At 33.0% G+C, this 6,463-nt stretch overlaps 1 non-coding gene across 1 annotated transcript; it reads right to left on the bottom strand.

Annotated features, from left to right (window-relative positions):
• Positions 1-4,144: 4,144 nt before the first annotated feature.
• Positions 4,145-4,217, bottom strand: TRNAE-CUC (transfer RNA glutamic acid (anticodon CUC)). Its single transcript has one exon. It is a non-coding gene; the product is annotated as a tRNA-Glu (tRNA).
• Between the last annotated feature and the right edge of the window lie 2,246 nt (positions 4,218-6,463).

Genomic DNA, 6,463 nt, shown 5'->3' on the forward strand with positions numbered 1-6,463 from the left:
ATTATGCGAGAAGAACAATTACCTAAAACTTCTACATGTTTGAACCCCTGACCTCCCTTTGGGAGGTAGGAGCCTTGTACCGCTACGCCATAGACTGTTGGTAACTTTAAATTATCTTATTTTAGTAAAATAAAGTAATAAGAATTTTCTTGCTAAATGGGGTAATATTAGGTGCAGTGTATTGTAGAATGCAGATTAGTTGAAGTAAAATCTTTTTGAAGTTCTGGTATGCTATTTTCCATGTGAGCCATCATAATATTCGTGAATTGCTACAATTAAAGTTCTTTTCTTATGTGTCATCAACTAATAGGCTTTTACTGGAAGTCTATAACATACTTACGATCTTTCATAGTTGTGTGGGGTTTGGTAATGTTTGGTTGCAGTGTTTCTTTTTTCTCTTTGTACTATCACTTTGTGAATTAGTTATTGTTTTAATGATTATCTTTTAGTAAATTATTGAAAATTTTCATAAAAGATGATTATTTTGATGGAGTCGCACATAATTATGATAGGATTATTAAAATATATTATATATATATGTATTATATTATATATATATATGTGTGTGTGTGTGTGTGTAATATATATTCATAATATATGTGTGTAATATACATGCATAATATATATTATATTCATTTTCAATAAAGATTAATAAAATTAGATCATGATGCTATTTATCGATTTCTAAATGTTTTATTTCAGATTGTACGCAGAGAAGATAATACTTGGAGGATACCGATGATGATGATACATAGAGTCATTTCTTTTTTAACGATTTGATGCAATTCCTAAGGATTTGAATCATTAAAATTTCTTTTATTTCTTTTGTTATTAAGATATAGTTACACTCATAAATGCATTGTAATTCATTTATTTATTTTTTTGTTCCGAACTCATAAATGCATTGTAATTCATTTGTTTACTATTTTTTTGTTGACTTTGTTCTGAATTGGGTTTATTTAGTTAGTAAATTTGGTTTATGAATGGATTAACCTTGATTATAATTTTATTTATTTATTTTTTAAATTGCTTCATTTAAATATATTGTTATAACTTAAAAAAAAGGGGGTTAATTACACTCACACCCCCTGAGGTTTACTATAATGACAACCATATATAAGTTAGCCTCTTTTTGAACAATGACACCCCCTTAGATTTGATAAAATGACCAACGACACCTGCCACCTCTGACACAAGCTAAAAAAGACCTTATTGCCCTTTGACTTTTGAATTAAACTATTTAAATTATAAAATGACCTATTTAAATAACTATAATGGACCAATTTAGCCCTTACACTCACTAGCCATACGGCTCATACCACGACATCGGATGGCTCAGAGAGTGCATCACGATAAAAAAAAAAATTCACTCTCCTTTCCCTTTCTTCCCCTCTATCTATGTTCTTTCATTTTTCTCAAGCAACTACCAAGTCTACTAGTATACCGCCACCGCCCACACCCACACCCACACTTACCACTTCTTACCACCACCTCTTCCTCTCTCTATTTCTTTTTTCTCTCTATATATAAATATAACCATCCAATTGCAATCAATTCAAACATATAATGCCCAAACTGAGACAAACTATTCTCCTCTAAGGACACCTCAACCTCCGATACAAGATCCCCGTTGGTGGCGCCTTCACCTTCTTCTCTACCTGTGATGCCTATTACATATATATATATATAGTATGACGATCCCAATTGTTGACATCACACACACACACATATATGCATATTACCCTAGTTGCCGCAGACGTCGGAATCGCATCACGGTTCTGCCATTGCCGAAGCCCAATCCAATATCACTGGTCATCACCTTTGCGAAAACCCAAGAAAGAATTATAGAAGTTCCAAATAAACCAATCTTCTCTCATCCCGATCGATCTCATCAACTGTGAATGCTTTCATCAAATTCTTCAAGCTAAAGGTTGTGGGTGTCTCAACTGCCATCTTTTTTATTGCAGCCGGTGGTGGCATAGGAGGCGAAAATTCTTAAATTGGGTTGGGATTTTGACAATTTTTGGATTGGGGGTTTTTGGAGGCATGTTTGGTCCAGAAAAAGAAGTGTTCTATATGGAGGTGGAAAGAAGTGGTGGAGAGAGAGAGAGAGAAGAGAGGTGGCGACGACGGTGGTGGGTGGTTTGGTGGGTTTTTTTTTTTTTTTTTTTTTTTTTTTTGCGGGGGGGGGGGGGGGGGGGGAAGGTAGGTTCAGTGGTTTGGGGGTAGACAAAACTGAGGAAGAAAAGTAATGAGCGACGGCGACGACAATGGTGAGTGGTGGTGCCAATATATGTGGTTATTCATCCTAACACTAAATGGCCATTTAGTCTTTTAAGAGTTTTGATTTTTGACCATTAAAAGCAATAAAATATTAATGGGCAATCTTGACTTTTCATAATTTTTTAGGGACTATTTGGATTGAATTTCTGATAGGAGGTGTCTTTGTTCAAAAAAGGCCTAACTTATATTTGGCTGTCATTATAGTAAACCTCAGGGGGTGTCATTGTAATTAACTATAAAAAAAAAAGTATAGGCTATAATAGCAAATATAATGGTGTCAATAAATGTCGCCAAGTAGCCAATTTTTTCTTCTTTTTTTTTTATTATTATTTTTTTTAACTGCAAATAAAATTGCTGCTAGAGGGTAGAGACTATAATTGTTGTAGTGGCCGCACATAGTGGGCTCAATTCAAGACCAACAGAATTAAACAAATATTTAATTAGTATTTTGATTGATTTTAAAATGAGAAAAATAGAAAATAGACATTTAATATTACCGAAAAATTATGAATTTTTTTGAATAATTAGTATTGACCTTTATAGCTCAGGTTTCACCTATGAAGCTTGGTTTAATTTAAGTAGTGTTCGTTTACATTCTCTATCTATATGTATTTGTGATTTGAATGTGGCTGATTTAGTTGAAGAGTTGGGCTTTAAACATTACTGGTTCATAGCTTCTCTTTGATTTGCCTGTTCCTCTACGTAGCGGATCAAATTCTTTTAATGGTATATGAAGGGCACATATATATAATTAAAGCACAAATTCTGAGGAATTGAACCTAACTTGATAAACATCTTAATTGAGAAAAAAATAATAATAAACATCTTAAAACTTTAAAAGGAACTATCCACATCATCCAGTCATTTTATTTTCTTTAATAATCATTCATTTATGTCATCTCCAATTCATCTAATTTATACAAAATATATTGAAAAAAGATTTAGAGAGAAGTGTGTGACTATGAGCCAACTTTAAAATTAAATATTTGGTCAAAACTCCGCAACAGTTCTAGGATTGGGAGTTAAATGTTGGCCCGTTTCTTTTAAATTTAACCAATATTCAAAGGAGTTCGACAATTTAATTGTTTGGGGTAATTTATGAGGAGCTTGGAATTTACCTAGCTTGAAACTGAATGTGTGTGTGTCAGTGCGTGATGTGAGGATAAAAAGGCTATAACTTGAAAATTGAAGGAAATGTAAAAATTTTCAAAGGTTACTCAACTTCAGGACCATCCTAAGTGATCGGAATTTTTCGTCGCCTTATTACTATCCTTTACCGCATCCTCTAGACCGAGCTTCATCACAATCGCCCTACTTCTTACTGGCTAGAGTATCATCACTGAAAAGTTAACACGTATACCCACCATTAAACGGATAATTTAGTCGTTAATTGCAATTATTTGTTTTGTTCATTGGACTGGGCTTGTCCCTTATTCGCCCTTCATTGGTATTTCTTTTATCATAGTATACTGGGCTGTCTGATCAAAGGCACATTCTATAATTACCACTCATTTATGTTAGTTGCTTAACCTTTCGGGGAAAAAAAATATATAACTAAAAATTTTCATTAAAGAAATAAATATCGACTTTTTTTTGTCTCAATTTATTTTAATACATAAATTTTATAAAAAAAAAATAAAAAGATAATGAATTGGAGCTTTAGAATTTTCAAATAAAAAAAAAACCTAAAGCTTAAGAGAGAGAGAGAAAGAGTGTGCAGAAAATTTGGTCATTCAGAAAAGAAAATTAGGAGAGAGATAAATTATATTGGGTGGTCTAGTGACAGTTTATGCTTATTATATATATGGCTTAGCAGCGAATTAAAAAAAATAAAATGACGAATTATGACAAAAAAAAAAAATTCCGTTGCCGGGTCTTGAACCCGGGTCTCTCGGGTGAGAGCCGAGTATCCTGACCAACTAGACTACAACGAATTTGTTTTCTTTTTTATTATAAACTAAATCAATATGTATATCACATTTGACATTTTAAAATAAACTTGAGTTGTTAAACAACTAGGCAAAGTTTAATATTAGAAAATCACTAAACAAAAATAAGAAAAAGTTACAAAAGTATCTATTATCTCCTTTCTAATTCTAAATAGGTAAGATTATGTTAAGTGTAACGACCTGGTTATTTGCCTCCCTTTCTTTTTTCCTGAAATTTTACGAATGAATTTTTTTTTCGTTTAATTTTCTTTTCTGAGCTCTGTTTCGTGTCGCTTAGTGTCATCTCGAGTGCTCGGAATTGGTTTCTGAGACTCTTTCATGTGAATTGACAACTTTCTTTGAGGATTGAGTCATTTTTGCATTTTCACTTTTCGGACACTATGCGCCTTTCATCCTTTTCCCTGTTTCGTCCTTTTCCCTATTCTGTCTTTTCCCCATTTGCTAGTTTTTGGCACAACCTCACTTTTCATGCTCAGAGTTGGTTTTTGAATTCACGTGTCTTCATCTTCAGTGGTTTCCTCGAAATACGTATCTTTATTTTTGTAAGAAAGTACTCTAGTTGTTCCCGGTGTCCATAGGGGCATGGATGCACAATTTTTTGGAATTATTTTATTTTCTTGGGGTATTTTTCATAAATATATTTTAAAGATATTTTATTTCAGGGGTATCTAAGAAAATATCTTTTGGAAGATATTTTCATTCTGGGGCAGTTTCGCAGTTAACCCTTTTTGTAGGGGCCATTGTGCAATTAACGAAAGTTATTGCAAAATATTTCGTCTGGAGCCTGGATCCTCGTACGGGATTCATTTTCATTTTTTGTTGACTCGTAAATTCATAGAATATCCTTCTGATCGTTTTTCTCCAGTTTCAGAGTTTCTGGACTCGGTTGCCGCTGAACTTGTTTGGGACATAACTTTCTGCTCGGGAATCAGTTTTTGACACCGTTTCTTCCGTTGTTCATCTTTTCTTATTTTGAATCTTTTTCATTCACGGAGTATTGCAGTTTGAGCGCGTTTTCTCAAATTCCTCTTTTCCGGACCCGGTGGGGTCCTTTCGGGGCACTTTTTGAGACTTAATATAAATAGGTGCCTTAAAGAAGAAAATCAGAATTTTCTTCATCTTCTTCCTCTCCTTGGCTGGCAGCCATGGGAACTCCTTGGCTGCTACCCTTTGACCTTCTCCTCCACTTGTAATCCTAAGTGAAATTCCTTCGGCTTTAACATTTGTTGTTCGCCTCGTCGTGCTCTACCATTACCCCTTATTAGAATTCATTTCTAACCACTTCTTGAGTTTGGGTTTGAAGTCAAGTTGTGATTTTCATGGAGCTTCCTTCGGATTCATGTAGATCATGTTGTCCCCGTCAAAACCCTTCGATTTCGGCGGATTCGGAACACTTTTTTTTCGGTGGGCCTTTGAGGTTTTCATCTGAAATTGAGGTAGGGGGTGTTATAATTTTAATTCTTGCTATATTACATGCTTGTGATGCTTATACAACTTGATTACATGCTTGGATTTCAAAATCTAGAGATTTCATTATTTATTTTTCTTGTGAAGAATTTAATTTTTTCGGTTGTCCATGACTTTGTTTAATCATGTGGCATAATCAAATATTACCCCTTGATATGTTGATTGACATATATTAAATCTAGATTATTTGGACAAGAAATGAAGATTTTATTTAATATTTATCTTGAATAAAATATTAAATCATGTGGTCTTATCTAACTTTAAATCAACATGTGATAGCATATTATATTAGGCCTTAGCATGCTCTTCAACATAGATTAATTTGAGAGTGAACGGTGATATTTTAAAATCTAGAGAATAATTAATTATTTGATTAATTAATTTATTCTGGGTGTACTATTCACCCCATTGGAATTCCGACTTGACATTCATGATTTACATGCCATGTAGCTTCACATATATTAAATCTAGAATATTTGATTAGGTTTTAGAACTTTTCAATTATTATATTTCTAGTATTAAAGTTTAATACTTAAGGTAGTATCTTGCATAGAACTTATTTGTATCATGGTTTTAAAACGAGTCTTGACATGTTGTATAACATACTTTAATTTGAGGTCATTTGGATGACTTTTAAAATCTAGAGACTTTAATTAAATGAATTAATTAAAATCCATTCAATGGTTCCATGAGCTACATTAAGTTTCTAACCTTGTATTCTTGATTTCCTTGATAAGTTCCTTCACGTGTATTACATTGAGCAT

The sequence above is a fragment of the Cornus florida genome, unplaced genomic scaffold (genome assembly GCF_030987335.1).
Source record: "Cornus florida cultivar Cherokee Brave unplaced genomic scaffold, ASM3098733v1 CherokeeBrave_3.0.0_Hap2_Chr08, whole genome shotgun sequence".
Lineage (NCBI taxonomy): Eukaryota > Viridiplantae > Streptophyta > Magnoliopsida > Cornales > Cornaceae > Cornus > Cornus florida.